Below are 19,755 nucleotides of genomic sequence, written 5' to 3'. Positions count from 1 at the left end.
GTCGACCGCATCACCAAAAAAGGTACAACTCATTGCGAATACGTCAACTGGAGCAGCTGGTCTGCCCTGCACGCGGCTAAACGAGCCGTGCGGCCCTGATCTAGCTTGGGCCATGATTGGTCCTACGACCTGACCCGTTTAACATTTTTTTATAGAAAAAAACGATCTGGCTTTATTGATTCATGAAACAAGTAGTACAATAGATGTATACACGATTAAACACAAAACAATTAAGATACTTAACAAAACTAAAAGATTTATTTTAGTCCTTGGAAGTAATTTTCTCTTGATCCACCCTCCGCATCTGGATGATTCTCGAATTAAACTAATTTCAAAGGTTTTGAAGAGCCGCATGAGCCACCCACCTCAAAAACTAAGAACATAAGATCATTGAACGCACCATGGCCCAGGACATACCCCTTGCGACACAAGTTATAAAACTGCTTCTCCATCAATGAATTAACAAAGAAAATATAATAACACAAAAAGACATGTCATTAGAACCACTAACTGCATGACATAGGTTGCAACGTCTACACCAGGACGATGAAGGAGTGAGGACATAAATCTTCTAGACGACGACATCTCCATCGCCAAGACGCTACTGAGAAGAATTCACAAACTTAACAAAAAAAAGTGGCAAAACTAGATGTTAGATGTTGATTCGTGGTTCCCCTCGTCTCTCAATGCCAGATGATCTGTGAGAGACGAGGGGGAACCGCCGGAGATCGGAGCTTCCTCAAAGACGACTGCTAGGGTTTTCTTAGCTTCCCGTGAACTTCTTTGTGGCCGCTGTTTTCTTTTTTTTTTGCATTTTCCTTTTGTATTTTGTATGAGACCGTGAGGCTAAACGGCCCTACTGACCGGCTGGGCTGGTGGTCCATGTCTAGGATGCCTTCCGCCTTAATGGCCCGACACGATACAACCCGCTTATATGCCGGCCAGGGGCCTGGGCCGGGCTAAACCCGGTTGGTAGCGGAGCGGGCCATTGACCAGCTATACACCCTATGATGGCCAACGTGCCGGGCTAGCCCGACCCTGGACAAATGGGCCTAGCCCGGTTATATAGTGCCAGTCTGGCCTCAAAATTAATTCATCCTCTCGGCCCAGGCGCGACACGAAGCCTGGTCAGGCCGGCCCAGGCCCGTTAAGCCCTGTGGGCCCAGCAAGGTCCATAAGGCCAAAGGAAAAAAAATAAAAAAAGATTGGATTTGAGACAAAACTGGTTGAGACGATGAGCCAAATGTAAACATGAGTAGGATTGAGCCAGATTTTCGAGGGTTGAAGGGCCAGACGAAGGAAATCTAATATAAAATAAAATAAAAAATAATCAGGCCGGGCCTGAGGCTGAGGCCCAGGCGTGGAACAGGCTGGGCCGGCACGGCCCGCTGGGTTTTCAGGCTTTGCAAAGAGGCCCGGCCCGTCAGCCAACTATAATACAGTAATACACCCCTCCTTCCGTACGCCGGCCCCTTCTCGCTACCGAGCGGCCCAGCCCCCTAGCTCCGTTGCTCTGTTTGGCTCAAAAAAAAAAAAAAGCTCCGTTGCTCTGTCTTCCTCCTCGCGCGAGCGCTGCCCTCCCCCATCACGCAGCCTCACGCCCTAGCCCTAGCTCGCGTTCCTCCTCGCGCGAGCGCCTCCACCCCAGGTTGATCTCCCCTTCGATTCTCTCGCTTCCGACCGTTTCTCCTCCGATCACCCCACAACGTATTCCCCGTTTCAGCGCCCTACCTTGCTCTACTGGGTCCTCCGCCCGTGAAACCACCCACCCATCCGGCGTCATCGACCACCGTGCGCAGGGCGGCTCCTCGACCGCACTGGGACGGGTCGAAAACATTTGTAGCAACGAAGCAGTCGTGGAACGTAAGTTCAGAGAATTTTAATTTTCTTCGCTGTTGTATGAGGAATTTGGCATATACTACTCCGTATTAGTTTTCCAGGAGGAGTTCTAGGAGAGATTAGTTGTCGGAAAATTGTAATGTTACTCCTGAATAGTAATACCTTGTTCCTAAAATAGTAGAGTAGGGGGTTTAAGTAAACCCTAGAATTTCATTCCTATCTTGTTTCTAAAATAGTACGGAGTACTCCGTAGGAGGTTTAACCGTTTAAGAAAACCCTAGAATTTCATGCCTTCTGTGCAATTCCAGCCTTCCAAGGTGAGCTGTTAGGGCTTGCGTACTCGAGTCAAGGTGATATGTCCCATAGTACGCTTGCCGACGTTTTTGTTCCTTGAGATGTTGCCACCCTGTCCGTTTAAGATCATGTATGTTGTTCCTCAAGATGTTGCCACTCTGGCTGTTCAATATCATGTGCTGGAGGCAGCTGCGCGAACAGTCAGAGATGTATACGTACCAAGGTATTTTGAGTATTATAGTTGGGAAAAATCAAGTGATATACTGATACGTGTACCTGTTCAAGTATTACCGCTGTACATGAATATGGTTTGCATGCGCCTGGACGGGAAGAGGATCATCAACATCCTCTTTTGTTGCATGCTTGTGGAGGATTCATAGCTAAGAAAATAGTCCCAAGTAATCAGGAGCATTCCGTGCATTATCCGCATGGTGATCTGGTGATGCCAACACAAAGAGTGCATGCAGCTTCCTTTTCTATGTTGTTGGAGATATCCAAGGAAAGAAGCTGGCTGGTAACCGAAAAGGGGTGTTTCTCTGTGAGGCAAGAAATTAAATCGGCTTCCTACTTCTATCTCTTCCACGCATTAAAGGTATCAGGCCAAGGAGTTCACCTGCATGCAATTTGAAAGGTGGTGGTTGGGGCCCACCTACAGGAACTGAAATAGAATATAGACAACAAATTATGGAGCCTAATTTATTTTAGATGGTTCCTGTTGTAAAGATTGAATGCCATGATGTAAGGCAAGTGATCTGCCGCAATTTAGCTTTTGTTTTTTAAGTTTTGAATTAAAGATAGAGAGTTGTGTCTACTTGCAGCACAAGTACCCAGTCGAGTCGGCTGTAACGCCAAGCCCATGGGTCATGTAAAAGTAGGTTGGTTTTTCTGAGTTAAAACATGTGTGTCCAGCCTTGTGCTATTGGATAAAATTACCCGTTGCTTCGGTGAAGCCTATTGAGAAGTGTTTGCTTGCTGTTCCTGCGAGTTCACATCATCCCAGATCGTAAACCATGCTAGCTGTCGCTGTTGCCACTATTCTTGTTGACCCACCACGGAATATCAGGCGTTTGAATGATGGTGGTGCAGTGATGAGGTGCGCGGCTCGAATGTAACAGTTGGGGTATCACTTAACTGGGTGAGTTGAGTCTGATCTGTTGATGGGTTTGCTCATCATAATGAAAGGCCACCTTCTCTTTTTTTTTCCATGGGAGATGGAAAGGGAGTTGGCGAAACTTGTATTTGTTTCTTGTCCTATGTGCAAACATAAAATAACCACATATTGATAGACTAGATAAAAGGCACGCAGCGAGTTTAAGTTAGTGGTTGCACTCTTCTTCAGTATTTGATTGTGTCATCTGCATGCCATATTCTAACATCTCAATTTGTTACTTGGCAGACAGTCAATCTTTGGAAGAGCTCTTCCTGTTCTCTGTATCGTTTGATGTGGTTTAAGCCGAGTAATATGCAGCCTTCCGGGCCACCTCAGGTAAGTACCATGATGTGGTTAATCACAGCATGAAGGTTACTTGTTGTTCTGTGGTGTGCAAGTTTGTAATCCCCTTTATTGTCTTTGAAGCAGCCTCCCAGGTATCCTATATTGGGTTCGACTGCTCCACCGCAAAATATGGGACCACCAATGCCCATGCAGGTAAACTAGGACATCTGATTTTTGCTTCTTTCTGCAGTATGCAAATTAGTAATCGTATGTCATGTTTTTAATGTTGCTTTTATGTGCTCTATTTCAGTTTAGACCCGCTGGTCCTCCACAACAGCCTTCTCAGTTCATTCAACTGCCCCCTCAACAGTTTCGACCTGTTGGTCAGGCCATGCCAGGAGCTAACGTGGGCATGCCAGGGTCGATGCCACATTTTCCGCAACCTGGGCAGCATATACCTCACTCTGGTCATGTTCCACCTGCGTCACAAGCTGTCCGCACGGTGTATCAGGCAGATAGACCTATGTCATTAGTGCCTATGCATCCACAACAGCAAGCTGTATTCCGTGGTGGACATATGGCCACCATGGGCGCCTGTATGCCACCTCATAATGTATATCTTGTTATTTACTGAATTACTGTTTCCCTCTGATGTATCTTTATTTTACTCCTATAAAAGGGCCAGTTGGTGGCGGTGGCCCGTCACCTCCCTGTATCCATTGCACTAAAAACTTCTATCCTCCTAACACAAACAATTAAATTTATTAAATAATTTAGATAGTGACGATGTTTTCCATCAAGATTGAGATAGAATTACTAGCAAATGCCACTAATATATAATAACGTTCTTAATCTAATTTATCTTCAGCAGCAGTCTAATTTGTTTTATCTGTAAAAACGCATGGGTATTTAGCTAGCATATTGAATGCTTCTCACTACCAGAAGTATTTACGTAGAATGGTTTTCTTTGCTGCCAAAGTTATTAATGCTACATTTCAGTTTCAGTGTCAACCAACATCGGTTCCTCCTGTAGCTCAACCCAGGGGTACAGCTCCAGGTCAGAGCATACCTCTTGTTCCACTGGTGGTGCAACCTTGGCATCAGTCTGTGTCAGCTTCTTCAGTAAGCAATGCGGGACCTCTGGTACATTTTGATCACTTGATTTATCTGTACCATGTTGTAATGATTTTTATATCTACGATGTAAAATTTAAGACCTCTGCCACATCATTCCATTGTCTATTACTCCTACATAAAATTGGATATGCTTGCCCTTGCAACCGCAACAACTCAGTTTGCAATTGCAACTGTGCAGGTCAGCTCAACTGAACCTAGCTCTTGTGATTGGCAAGAGCATACTTCACAGGCTGGAAAAAAGTAGGCCATCTTTGTTTTAGTTTCTATTTTCAGTAAAAACTTCATGATGTACGCTGTGATTTTGTTGGTTCGTGTTCTTGTCTTATTTGTTTTGCTTGCTGTTGTTCTTTGTCTAGGTACTATTACAACAAGAGGACAAGGCAATCAAGTTGGAAGAAACCTGCCGAGTTGATGACACCTTTGGAGGTTAGTTGTGCTCTGACTTCTTTCATATGTGAAGGTGCTACTTCTAATACAAAAGGACACACACACTTGGTGTGTGATCGAGAAAAAAAAAGTGAAGCGCAACTTGTTTTGATCCATGGTTACCTGATTCATGATTTGTTCAGCCCTGCAATTCGAATTTGTGATTCACTACCTCGTACGACTTGGGCCTGCTGGGTGGGTACAAGTCACTGATTCATGAATAGGAGATCGAGTTCATGAATTTTGAACGTTGGATTGGTCAATTGGTTAATTTGATAGACAATGTGTAGGAATAAATGGTTTTGTAGACACATGATAACACCTTTGTCACATGGGTACAATTCTTTGGGCGTGGTTCCTTCTCTTGGGGAGTTGGTGGTTGTATCCATAGTGGGCATGTCCTCGTCAGATCCGTCACCGATGGGAACCAATTTCAAACCCCAATCTAGATCCATCGATTGGAACCAATTTCATGTCCAGCGAACCTGGTAACTACGCTTTCATCCCATTTTGCCAATTTTCTTTTATCTCTTCAATGTAAATTTCTTGCAATTTTTAGTTTTAATCGAGAAGTATTTACAGTGGGCCCAACATGCATTCTTCATTTTTACCCCCCCAGGGGCCAAATGCTTATGGTAACTAAAAGAAACGTGTTAGTGTCTTGTAGTACCAGCTCACTTGTGTTTCTTCTTTTTTGTTATATATTAAATGCCCTTTCTAGTTTTTAATTGCATACTTTTGGTGATGGTACAGAGAGCCGATGCCTCAACTGAATGGAAAGAATTTACTACAGCAGAAGGGCAAAAGTAAGTTCATATTGAAAATAATTGCCACCACTTTTTTGTTATTTGGTTCATGGATTTTCTTTATTCCGTAGTCTCACTATTCTTTTTTTTCAGGTACTATTACAACAAGCTGACAAATGAATCCAAATGGTCTATTCCTGATGAGCTAAAGGTTTTTTCTTTTGACATGACAACTATATTCATTGTCTAATAAGATATACTCCCTCCGTCTCATATTAAGTGACTCAAATTTGATCAAATATGGATGTATCTATACCTAAAAAGCGTCTAGATACATGTAATAGAAAGTCACTTAATATGGGACGGAGGGAGTAGGATATATCTGTAATTACTTTTGGCTTTCTGTTTAGGTTGCACGTGAACAAGCCGAAAAGGCATTAATTCAACAGCCTGATCGGGTAACTGAAACGACTGCTAGTGCCCCTGTTGGATCCACTTCTGTTCCGGTGGAGCCTTCTTGTTTCCTGCCAACCAGTTTTCATCTGAGGTTGGAATAATTGCTTCAAGCACACATGATAGGATATCAAACTTGCCTCTTCCTCCTGTTAATGGCCTGTCGTACAATGCGGGCATCACTTCTTCCTATGTTATGCAAACTGGTGGAACAAGTAATGCTGTTGTTGCTCCTGTTACAGCGACCACAGGAGTTTCATCAGTTGCAACTGATTCTGGGACAAGCAGGTATGTGTAGTTGTTTTCTCTTTCCCCTTCAATTCTTCCCTGCACCATCTGAATGCAGCTCATATTGTGTAATATCTTAAATATTGCAGAAACGAAAGTTCATCTCAAACAATCATTACTGACACAAAAACTGGAGCATCTGCTGAAGATTTGGAGGTATGTTTTCACATGTTCTTAATTTTGCAAAGGTAGCATGTGTAATTAGCAGAGTTATTATACTTACAGTTATTTGATTATAGTTCCTTTTCTCAATTCATGCAATGCTTGCATTGCTATGTTTCTTTTCCACCTTTTCTTCTCCTTACTGTCATAATATTTGTGTTGTTGCTTCTGTTTGTATTGTGAATGGTTCTTCCTTCAACAACATAAACTTGCCTGTCAGATGGCTTATAGTTTTTATTCTATTCTGAGGGGATGTTTAGATAAGGGGGATTGTTTTATCCACATCCCTTGTGAAAACTGCCTCTAGTATTTTATGAATTTATTGATTTGTTGAGCTCTTTCAGGAACATCCCTGTACTTCCAACATGTCTGTTTTTCCTGTGAAAAAAATCCTTCCTGTGATCCTTATTGATAGATTTATTTAGAGACAGAACATCAGGTTAGTGTAATGGAGGAGATGGCTTACACTAGATATCTACGTTGGCACTGATACAAAGATATGCATACGGGGACATGGGATACGGAAGTTTCCAAAAACAGTCATACCGGTGAATATAAACAATTAAACAAACAAAAATAGTAAGAGAAGATACTGCCCCATTTGTTGCGTTCCTACTGCCTGTGCCTCCAATACCATACATGCCTCCTAAAACAGCCATGCCAGTGCCACTGCCCCCTCCAGTACATGCCATGCTTCTAAAACAGAAGCATTGGGCATCAGCACACGCACAGGCGCAAAGGCTCAGAGAAGAAAAAAACAGAAGTAGAGGGGATATGGAGGTGTAGAGAAGAGGGAAGACGCTGGAAGGTAGAGAAGAGCTTGTAGGTTACCTGCTGCCGGATCCCGGAGTTGGACGCTGGAGGCCGGAGGGCGGACGGCGACGATTTGCGGCAGCACGCGGCAACCAGCGGCGTCAGGAATCAAGGTGCGGCATCCGGCTGGCTCGTCCAGCGGCTGCGGTGCTGGCACAGCATCGCAGGAGCACTTGGGGCAGGTCGTGGTGACGGCTCGAGCGAATAGTTCCCAATCTTGCAGGTTAGGGTTTTTTGTTGGCCATCCCAATCTCCCATATCACGTCGTGTCCCCGCGCATGCAAGCCGTGTCCCGAAATGTTTTATTTTTTAAATTAAAAATCAGGGAATACTTGGGTGCACCTGTATCGGGGCGTCTCCCGGCGTTTCCCCATATCCCCGCATGTCAGCATGCCGACACGGTATACCTGTATGCATTTTGCTTCAGAACATTCAGAGAGAGTTTACAAGGACTGCCATGGTACCAAATCTCATTTTGTCATTTAATTCATACAGCAGACTAAGAAATTCTCTTTTATTCCCTTGTTTTTGATATAGGTCTGTTCAACCTAGGGCTCTATACATCACGTAGTAGTCTCAACACTTCTTTTATCAGGGAATATTTCTTGGACTAGTATGCCAACATCCTGAGTAGTTAACCGTTTTACAGAAGCAGCTATTTCTACACATCGAAACACAAATACATGCTCTAATTTGGATTTCTTTTCATAGAAAGGTATTTGAATAGTTTAGATTGGACTATTCTTTCGTAGTTTATATTTGTTATGCTGCCCCATGAGAAGCATCTCTTTCTCTTTCTCTGAACATTAACACTTTCCTGCTGCTATTTAGGAGGCAAAAAAGACAATGCCGACTGCAGGGAAGATCGTTATACCACTGGAGGAGAAAAGAAGTGAAGAACCTGTTACTTCTGCTAATAAGTTGGTGAGTAAGATCAGTACAGTTGTAAATTAAGAATCAGGAATTGATCTTCTATTGTGAACCTATTTACATTTCTTATTTCTTTTCAAACCGTAGGAAGCAAGAAATGCATTCAAGGCCCTGCTTGAATCAGTGAATCTTGAGTCTGATTGGCCATGGGATCGTGTATGCAACTTGAATTGAACTATTATTAGTTAATTATGTAATCAAATGCATATCTGACAGTTGTATAATGTTCCCAGGCCATGAGAGTTATTATAAATGACAAAAGGTATAGTGCTCTGAAGACACTTGGAGAGAGAAAGCAAGCTTATAATGAGGTTACCATTTCTTTCTAATAAGAGATAACATTATTATTGAATCCTTTTAAGTCTAATATCATCTTTTGGCTTTGTGGTAAATTGTTCACTGAGGTTATATCTGCTGTTTTTGCAGTATCTAAACCAGCGCAAAAAGATTGAAGCTGAGGAGAGGCGTGTCAAGCAGAGAAAAGCACGTGATGATTTTCTCACAATGCTGGAAGTAAGATCACTCTAATAGATTTTCCTTTTCCTTTTTTTTGCCATATTAAATGCTTTGTTGTGTATTTCACTATTTCAGGAATGCAAGGGCCTTACATCATCGACAAGATGGGGGTATATTCTCCACTTTTTTTTATTTACAACTTCTTCTGATAATTAAGTTTCTGTTAGTCAGTATTAATTATAGTTTTTTTCTGTTTATGTTGCATAAGCTTAGCATATTGCATTTTCACCGTGCAGCAAAGCAATAACTATGTTTGAGGATGACAAAAGGTTCAGTGCTGTCGAGCATCCAAGGGATCGTGAAGATTTATTTGAATACTTTCTTGTGGATCTACAAAAGAAGGTTATCTTAGATGGGAACTTATATTTGCGGTAGTTGTTATACTATTTAACTTGTTGATTGTTATATATGATACTCCTTAGAGTGGAGACTACTGGTCAAGTCTGCCTTTATTTCAGGACTCTGTCCTATGGATAGGCTGTAAAAAATCTTGCTTTGAAATCTAATTCTACTATAATTGCTTTACCAAACATATTTTCCATTCTCATCACATCATATGTAGTCAAAACACCACATCCCTCCCATACCGATTTGTCAGGCTTTAGGTTGAGGGTGGGGGTATTTAGTTTTAGTTTCTAATTTTCAAGTATGAGTTCATTTTGTATTTGGGATCTTGGCAACAAGTACTAGTACACATATCCTACAACACATCGGGATCAAGGTGGGGCCCTGTTTGGCTGCAGGTTCGCTGTGGTTTTCTCAGCACTGGTTGGTCTCCCATGGTGCAAGTGTTCTTCTGTGGATCATCATATTTCTCATTTTCTATAAGGATTCTACTAACTATGAATGGCATGGGAATGCTGGTAAAAAAAAGAATGGAACGGTTAATGACCGTTCCCTTACACAAAAAGAATGGATCAAGGATCTTGTGATGAATCATTCCACTAACCATACACATCGCTTTCTCACAGTAACAGACTTCTGGCTTTTGAACTTCCACATGTATTTGATCATATTTAGGTGTAACAACTAGAGTGTTGTATTCTACGATGTTTTCACATGTTGTAGCTTAAAGTACCAAATAAATGTTGACCTTGATCTAATAAGTATCATTTTGCATTGTAGGAAAGAGCAAAGGCTGCTGAAGAGCACAAAAGGCACGTAGTGGAATATAGAGTTTTTCTTGAATCATGTGGTTTCATCAAGGTTATTTGTTTTACTTTATCATTTAGTGAACTAGCATCAACAATGCTCAGAGTGTCTTTCATCATTTTGAGTTCATTTTATATTCTCAGGCAAACACGCAGTGGAGGAAAGTTCAAGATCGGCTAGAGGATGATGAACACTGTTCCCGACTTGAAAAAATTGACCGCCTGGATATTTTTCAAGTTTGTATTTTTCTGCTCCTCGCACCAGCTTCCAATTTTTGTGGTTTAACAAAATATTTGGACCACTACAGGAGTATATATGGGATCTGGAGGAAAAAGAGGAAGAGCAGAAGTGGATTCAGAAGGTATTTCATCATCTCTATCACTAGTATAATTCTACTGCTTTACTGTTATATACGCATGTTAAGGTACTCTGGAAATGCAGGAGCAAGCAAGGAGACAAGAGCGGAAAAACCGCCATGAATTCCGCAAGATGCTGGACGAACATGTTGCTGATGGCACACTTACTGCAAAAACTCATTGGCGTGACTACTGTGCACAGGTTCTTGAAATATTTATTTTGGTATTTTGTTAAAGAAAAATAATTGTGTTCATCACATATTGGAAAATGCTAAATTTTGTTTGCCCCTCAGCTATCAATACATGCACTTTTCATCTCTTTGACAATTTAAAAGTTGTTTCAAAACACATGCATGGCACGTGTCTGCCACCTGTATAGCACCTCATCTTCAATAAATAATAGTTATCTTTTTTTCTATAATTTTGGGGTTTTTAATCTGTTGACTTAGCTCATAGGAACTGGATGCCAAGTCACCTCTTGTCAAAACCATATACAGAAGCTATGTCATTCAAAACCATGGTGGTATTTTTGTTGAAGGGATGAACAGTAGATGAAATTTAAACTTTACCAAAATTGTCGAGGCACAAAAGTTTTCATGGTTTTAGTGTTGGAAGGACAAAATGTTGATGTTACCAATAATTGAGGGATGAAACATACAGTTTTCCCAAATTAAACTGCAAACACTTTTACCCTGATTTGATGAATTTATCAATTTACAGGTCAAAGATTCATGTGCTTACTTGGCAGTAGCCTCAAACACATCTGATTCCATGCCAAAAGAGCTCTTTGAAGATGTCATGGAGGAGCTTCAGGAACAGGTTAGTTTCTGAAAATTCTGAATATATTCTTGTGACCATTTATCAATGTAAAGTGTCCTACTATAGTTTGTTAATTTTGGCAGTTGCATGAGTACTCCATTTATTGTATCGAAGATCAACAAACTTGGATAAATTCTGCACTAAAATGTTATTTTGAAACCTGGAATTAATCATTGAGTTAAACTCTCTAAATACGCACTCTTTGCTACAGATTATAAATATGTAGAACCAATCATGTTAAGCCATTGCCGCCCTCTCATACAACCTAGGATAGCACCACGCCTCTGCATTCATGCTCCACATTATGCTCCATTTATTGTGCTTCATTTAGTTAATTTGCTTTCTTAGAGATTTTTTAGTTTGGTGGGAAAGAGATTGCAGACGTGGATGAACAGCGCCTCACCAACTCCCATTTATATAAAGATAATTGGAATCTAGCTAATATAAAGATAATTGGAACCTAGCTCAAGCTTGCACCATCTCCGACCACCTCAAGAAACTCTGAAACAAGTAAACTGTGGGTTTTGGAACAGCGGTTGCGTTTTTATCGAGGCAATGTGGCATTTTATTGGTCAGGTCATGTCATTTGTGTCCTTTGGTTCTTTTTTTGTTTCAATCAGGAATGGTTCAACATCGTTTGCTGCTTCATTTGGCAATCACTTTTGTGCTCAGATTCAAATAGTTATGTTCAACTAAATTAATATACCATGTAATCTTGTATATTGCGTTCTTGTGCATGTGTAGTATTTGCTCTCAGCAGTTGCAGGCTTCACACCCAATATTCACTGATATTGGATCATATTATTCTCACTCGAGCTGAATATTCTGTGTAAATTTGTACTTGTTGATTAATGTGATGTTAATGGATGGAATAAAATTTACTGTGTATTCCATTTTGTTCTATACATGTTACAAGCTTATTCAGATACCCGTGTTCCATTTTTTTTTGTCTGTGCAAACTTCTGATTTGTTGCTAACTTTTCGTCAGTATCAAGATGACAAAACCTTAATTAAAGATGAAGTAAAGTGTGGAAAGGTACCTTTTCATTTCATTTTTCAAAAGCATTTTACAATACGGTATTTGTGCATCATATACTTGTACCATGTATCGTTGACTACCTGCTTATTTCTTCTAGATTCATATGACAACCTCATGGACATTAGTAGACTTCCAAGCTGCTGTTACAGAGGATGAAAATTGTAAAGGAATATCAAACATAAATATCAAGGTGCGGTTTTCAGTTTTACCAGTGTTCGAAGATATACTGGAGATATTCTGTAGACTGTAGTGGTATATTTGTTTGACTAGTGAAGCAGTGATTCCAATACTGGGTTTTAGCTAAGACTGATAGTGTTGCTTCTCTTTCCTGGATGTGCTTCAGCTTATTTATGATGACCTAATTGGAAGGCTCAGGGAAAAGAATCTAAAGGAGGCTAAGAAGCGCCAGCGACTGGGTGATAATTTTTTGGATCTTCTGTACTCAATCAAGGTATCATTAGCATCATCATTTGCCATGGTTGTTTATTTCCTAGTTTCCTACATCAAATAGTTTTGATATACTTAGCAAGAAAGCACATGCTTATTTAGCATCAACATTGTCAGACATAGTGAGGGTAATATAGAAAACATGTATGGTGTCATGTCTTGACAGCCTAAGTGCCAACATTATGTTTTAGTGCATCTTTTGGACTTTATTTGTTTCAGGAAACCAGATGGTTTCCAATGGGAACCAGAACCATGTGTGGGAACACATTCATCAATAAATGGTTTGCTTCAGCAACTTTATCCATAGTGTCCACTGTTTTCAAGCAAAATAAGTTGAGGAATATTATTGTTTGAAATGCTATCCTTGTGATCTAATTTATCTTATCCTTTGAAACTTTGTAGGAAATATCAGCTACTTCAACATGGGATGATTCTAAACCACTATTTGAAGATAGCCAGGACTACATGTAAAGCATCTTCCTTAAGTATTACCCTAAGCTGCTAAGAACAATCTGCACGTTGTTACACAAAACTGTTAATAATCCTCTCTGTTTTAAGGGTACAATACAAATAGTAGTCGTGGTAAGTTCTGGGTTAGTTAATTCCGGTTGCACATAATATTTGTACAGTTTGGTTTTGCTAAAACTGTACAGTTTGGTTTGCTAAAGTTAGTTGGTAGTTAGAAATTGTGTGTGAAGGTCCTCAGATTTAGATTTGTAATTCTGTATACTTAGGACAACAAGTTACTCACTTCTGACAATTCTTTATACATTTTAATTTTAAACCTGTTTAAACCATATTATTTCATATTAAGCTTGAGATATGTCTTATCGAGATTATTTTGGGCCAGCGTGCAAAAGAAAATTAAGTGTCCAGATGGCCCAAGCAAAATTGGCATGTTGAAACAAGCCTTGTGATTTTTATTTTTTACCTACCATCCACTGATATGGCAGCAACAGCCGTGTTACAATGTGGTACGTCTGCTATATGCCGGGATACGCATATCCCCAAGTATTCCTATTTTCCTATTTAAAACAAATAAAATAAACCAGGATATGGCAGGGATACTAGGCAGCTACGGCTGGGATATGGGCAGGGAGGAAGATGAAATGCCAGCTGCCGGTGAGGAAGAAAATCCTGGCGGGAGGAAATTGGGGAGGGCAGCCGCTGCAGGGAAGTAGATCTCTGTGGGAAGGAAAACGGGGACGGCGTCTGCTGGTGAGCAAGAAGATCCTAGCGGCGGCGTGGTTGCGGCTGTCAAGTTGTTTCTTGTTCTGCAGTTGGCGACTGGAGGCAGAGCTTGCAGCTTTGGCTTCCGAAGCTAATGGTGGCAGAGGATCGAATGAGAAGTTGACTTGGTCTAAGGTTTTCTGAGGTTATGACTTGTATGGGCCTAATTGGAGGGTTACCTGCGCTTTTGGCTAGACAGATTTTTGGTAGGGAAAGGTTGGGCCCAAACCAAACAGCCCCTAAGTACCTGCCGGACTGCTCAAAACCTGTCATGAACTGAGGCAATATATATGCAGTACTCATCATCTCATCTAGACAAACACTTAACCTTTATTACATTTTGTGTGTTTTCTAAATATGTCTATACTCGGACATATCCTTGTATGCCTGTTTTTAATGAAAATTGCTGTTTTGCTGTGTCACTGATCCGTATCCCAGTACTCGTGCAACCTAGTGTACCAGTACCTATTGATAAACATTATAAGCAAAATGCTGGTTTGGGCCTCAGATGTTTAGAGAAGTTCATCTTTAACTTGATTTTTTCTGTTGTATATGTGGCATTAGGGCTCTGGACAGTGACACATATGCTAGAGAGCTTTTTGAAGAGTGCGTTATTCACCTCAAAGAACGGTTGAAAGAGAAAAAGCGCATGAGAGGAAGAAAAGGTAATGTTATGTTTCGTGTTGAATCGTTTACCATTAGTATTGTACTTTTTGGTTGGTCTTGTTCTTATATGACAATGGACTTTATCTGCAGTCTGCTACACGTCTTCTGGACTTATTTTTCCGCCCCTTGTATTTCGTTTACAGCATGTCTGGCAATATCGGGGAAGGGGAATTAGATATGAAAAAATTGATTCTTATTCTCAATTCCTTTTGTTATGGGATGGGAAATACACATGGGATTATTTGGGGGAAGTTCACAGGGAATTAGCTTAGTGAGACTTGGTCCCACCCTTGACTCCCATGTCCAATCTCTCTTAAACTTCCATTCCCTCTACCCAAACAAATGATATAATAGCACACACCCCTTCAACTCCCATTGCCTCTCCCTAATTCCCTCCAACCAAACAAGCTGTTGGGGGTACTCCCCTCCCAATTGTTTTATGAGTGTTGTATGGTGCAAAAGTGTACGGGACACTGACACCTTCTACCACCTGAATGTATTACCTTACGAAACTGTCCAAATATGTATACACATGAATGTGATCGAACTACTTGTAGTGGCAGGATATGATTCTCTCATTTTTATTTTTTACATACATATGCCTTCATGTAAGTTTTCTTCTATGTAGGCAAAAAAAGAGAAAGAATGTGAAGAGAGAAAAAAGAAGAAAGAGATAGAGAATGAAAAGAAGGAGAAAGAGCGCAAAGAAAAAGAAAGAGAACGAGGGAAGAAAAGAGAGAAGGATCGATCAAAGAGAGATGAAATGGAGATTGATGGTTCTGATGTGGATATTCGTCGCTCAAAATATAAGAGACGGGGGAAGGATAAAAAGAAGAAGCAGAAAAGACGCAATGATGACACCACAGATGATGTAAGCTCTGAAGGGAATGAGAAGGATGACTTGAAGAAGTCTAAAAGGCATAGCAGAGATCGCAAAAAATCTTGGAAGGCATAACATTTGTTATCCTCTGTGGAAATCAAGGTACTTAGAATATGGCTGGTAACTTGCCTCCAACACCTACTCCATTCAAGTCTTCACAACAAATCTAGTGATCCTCGTTTGCAATCTGTTAGTGAATGTAGAGTATTGTTGCCTTTGTATTGTGATATTTTAATATGTGAACATATTGGTGAGGCATTTATGTATATTTTGTTACACCTTCATATATCTACCTCCCTTCCTAAATATAAGGCTGGTCATAGTAGGGAGTAACTTAAAGTAGTAACATGCATATGTTATTAGTCTAAGTTAGTACCTACACAGTGGGTAGTAACTTATATGTGGTGTCATGCATTGTGCTATTTAACATGTTGTAGATTCACCTTTTCTTGATTTGTGTGATGTTGTAGTAACATATCTAGTTACCACCTTTCTCTCTTTATTTATTTATTTATTACCATGCCATGTCACCAAAATGCCTAGTTGGCATTGCATGTTATTACCTAAGTTACTCCTACTATGAGTAGTCTAAGATGTTTGAGTTATGACCTAAGTCAAACTTCTTAATGATTGATCACCTCTAAAGAAAAATGTGCTAACATCTACAATATCAAATAAGTATTATTATGAAGATATATATCATGATGGATTTAATAAAAGCTAATTAGAATTGTAGATATTGGTACATTTTTCTATAAACTTGGTCAAACTTTGAGAGGTTTGACTTGGGACAAAAGCTAGCAAATCTTATATTTAGGAATGGAGGGAGTAGTTCATATTGGTAAAATGTTGTACTTGAGATATTGCCAATTGTATTATGTAAAATATCCCTTGCATAAATCATACCGAGAATTGAGAATTAGCATGGTTATCATTCATGCAGCATGCAAAATTTTCAGACGCCAACATAACATGGATATATGATAGTTGAGATTGTTTGTCATTCGTGCAGGGTGCCCATGTTTCAGACTCGGATAGTGAAAATCGGCATAAAAGAAGTGAAAAGGATCGACATAGTTCCCTTAGAAATGGTGCACATGTCGAGCAGATTCATTACCCTTTTTCCTCTTGCTAACAACTTTGTCAGTACTAACTACCCCTAGTCATATTCTCGGTTGCTGCTACATCTTTTTGCCTAAACAGTGCACTCTTCTTCAGAACTTGCTAGTGCTATAATTACTGAAATCAGTGCTATATTTTCTGGTATCTGCTCATTATTAAACTATTCTGCAGTAGCGTAAACTGTTTCCGCTTTGTTTAAGAAAACTATGGTGTTTTTTGTGTTTGTTTGTACCAATGGCAAGCTACCATTTTTAGTGCCTCCGGAGATTTTCTTCACTTTATTGGCCTCTCTTTCCATTATTTCTTTGCAGGTACATGGAGAGTTATAGGAGGCTGAAAGATCTTCGAGAAGGCCTTGCGGACTTGTATTTAACTTCTATAGTTGAGCGGTGCACATTGCTTTTTTCCGTTCTTTTCCGGAATAGCTAGTCCCTCCGACCCATATTACTTGTCTCAAATTTGTCCAAATATGCATGTATCTTTGTTTAAAACAGTGTAGATACATGTAATATTTCGACAAGTAATTCCGGCCGGAGGGAGTATAACAAATCATTCTTTGCATCTTCCCGTTTTCTCTAAATAAGTTTGTTATTCACTATTTTGACTGAAACATCAGATCTGGGTTGTGTCCTGATAGTACTAACACCTGTCTGCAATCACGGCAGGAGGCATAGCCTCTTTGTTCTTAGTGGTTCTGCCGCTTTAGCTGTTCCCTTGTGAAGTACTCCGTCCGTTTCTTTTTAATTGTAAATATAGCCCTGCAAGGTTTTTCAAAAGACTTGTATATCAGATATTTTAAACCTAGTTGATTATTCTACTACTACTTTTTCTAGATAAACCGTTTTAATGATACTATTCTATTGTAGGAGGGAAGAAGGAGCTGAGTAGAGGTTGGAGGAAGATTGAATCAGTGGTGCAATTAATTGCATGAAAATATAAAAATGAGGACTAATTATTAGCTTCCTAGCTTGCCTTAAAAGGCTGTAAAAATAAAATAATGGCTGGCATATATGGTTCCTCGCAATTGTTTGACAGTTTATCACAAGGGATGTATCTGTTAGTCAAATTGTACTGATCAATACATGTGTACCAGTGTATGTAATTCTCTATGTGTAGTGTATTGATAGTCAGAATGATGATTACTGGGGTCTGGGAAGATGTTTTGAGGTACTATTTGACAGAGATAATGATGACTTAATGATGACTCCCTCCGTCCCAATATAGTTCCATTTGCTTTGACCAAGTCTTTGATTGAGTATTATTTTATTAAATATACAAAAAATTTGACAGAGATATCATTGTCTTCATATTCAAAAGTATTTACTTATGCTTATAATTTGGATCACATAAGTTACATATTGATGAAATAATTGTTGGTCAAAAATATTTGGTCAAAGGAAATAAAGTAAGCCTCATAAAGTTTGACGGAGGAAGTATGCTTGTCATGGTTTTAGTGCAAATTTGTACCAAAACCATGACAAGTATTTAGAAACGGAGGGAGTAGATCCTAGCGAAAATGTCTTTGTACCGTGATCAAATGGATGGGCTAATGCTTGTAACCGAACTGTGGCTGCTGACTTGCCATCTTTTCATAGCGAGTTCATGAATCATGTTGGTTTATATTTTTCAGCAAGTTGTATACAGTAAATTTAATAAAATCGTAATTCTTTTTGTGGTTAGGTTTTCACAGAAACCCAGTTAATGCTAATTGCTTGATGAATCACGGTTCTTAGGACGAGATTTCTCACAAACCCCTACTTACGTAGATTAGGTGGTTTGACAGGGTTTTTGATAGGTCATATCCACATGTTACATGACTGTGGATGGGTTGAATGTTGCCACATCGAACTCCAACCGGACCCGTATTAGCGCCATATTTAAACTTATATGTTGTATAATGAAGAAATTAATGCAAAATTAGAGATTAATATTGATTTTGCAGTAACTGTTGTAGCGTCGTGCCGAGGCTTCCGTGCCGCTATTGCGGCTAAATCGCGCGCTATTTATTTCTGTGCATATGACACGTAGGCCCTACCTGCCAGAAAACTTGTCAAACAACCTAATCTGTGAGATTTGGGGTATGTGAGAAAGCCCGCTCCAAGAAATGTGGTGCTGTGAGACAATTAGCATCAAGTGTGGTTCGATGAAACCTAATCCCAAAATGTGTAGTTTTGTGAAATTTACTAAAGTTTTGCGTGTTTGAAAATCAATAGTTTTTCATGAATCTCATGACCAAGTAAAATTAACATTACTCCGGCAGTTTCAAAATAAAGGACATATAACTTGTGGTGACGGTCAAATTTTCTAGAGTTTGACCAAGATTACCGTAAAAAAATATTAACAACCATTATTTCACTATAAAAATACATTTCATGATAGATCGAGTTGGGACTATAAATGTTATTTGTTTTTTCTATAATTAAACTTGGGGTCAGACTTTTGCAAGTTTGGCAGCCAACAAGAGTTATACGCTTTGAAGGGGAAGGAGCTCGAGCCAGGAGATTGGAGGGAGGGGTCCCGCCACGTCGGAGGAGCAGCAGCAGGTCTAGGGCTCCGGGCGCCGCGGAAAGGAGTTTCTCCGTCCCTCCTGCCAGAGGAAGTCAGCAGCATCGGTCAGTGGAGATCCACATGGTGGTTGCGGGTGGGGGAGGGGAGCGGCGATGGAAAGAATGAAGGGATGGGCTCGGTGTATGCTCAAGGGAGACAGAGGGAATAGAACGAACCGGTAAGGGCAATTTCGGCGTAATATGGAATTTGGTTGGAGGGTAAACTAGTAAAAAATTTGGAGCTGCAGTTGCCGAGAGAAGCTCCGACTTCGCAGCTTCTGGACCCGTAGGCTACTTTTCGGCAGCGCTTCCAACAATCCGCTGCGTGGAGCCGGTCCAAGTTTTAATGTTTTAGATATTATATTTTAGGACTTGCTTCTATTGTGCGTATATTGCACCATGCGTGGAAGAGACAGAACCCGAAGGGATTTTAAATCCCGGTGAGACACCAAGAAAACAC

General features: G+C 40.3%; 1 pseudogene; it reads left to right on the top strand.

Moving 5' to 3' along the window:
• Positions 1-1,497: 1,497 nt before the first annotated feature.
• LOC100841458 lies at positions 1,498-17,960 on the top strand (annotated as a pseudogene).
• The last annotated feature ends 1,795 nt before the right edge of the window (positions 17,961-19,755 follow it).

Source organism: Brachypodium distachyon, chromosome 4 (genome assembly GCF_000005505.3).
Source record: "Brachypodium distachyon strain Bd21 chromosome 4, Brachypodium_distachyon_v3.0, whole genome shotgun sequence".
NCBI lineage: Eukaryota > Viridiplantae > Streptophyta > Magnoliopsida > Poales > Poaceae > Brachypodium > Brachypodium distachyon.
The sequence above is the reverse complement of the archived record's forward strand: the minus strand, read 5'-3'. Positions and strand labels throughout refer to the sequence as shown.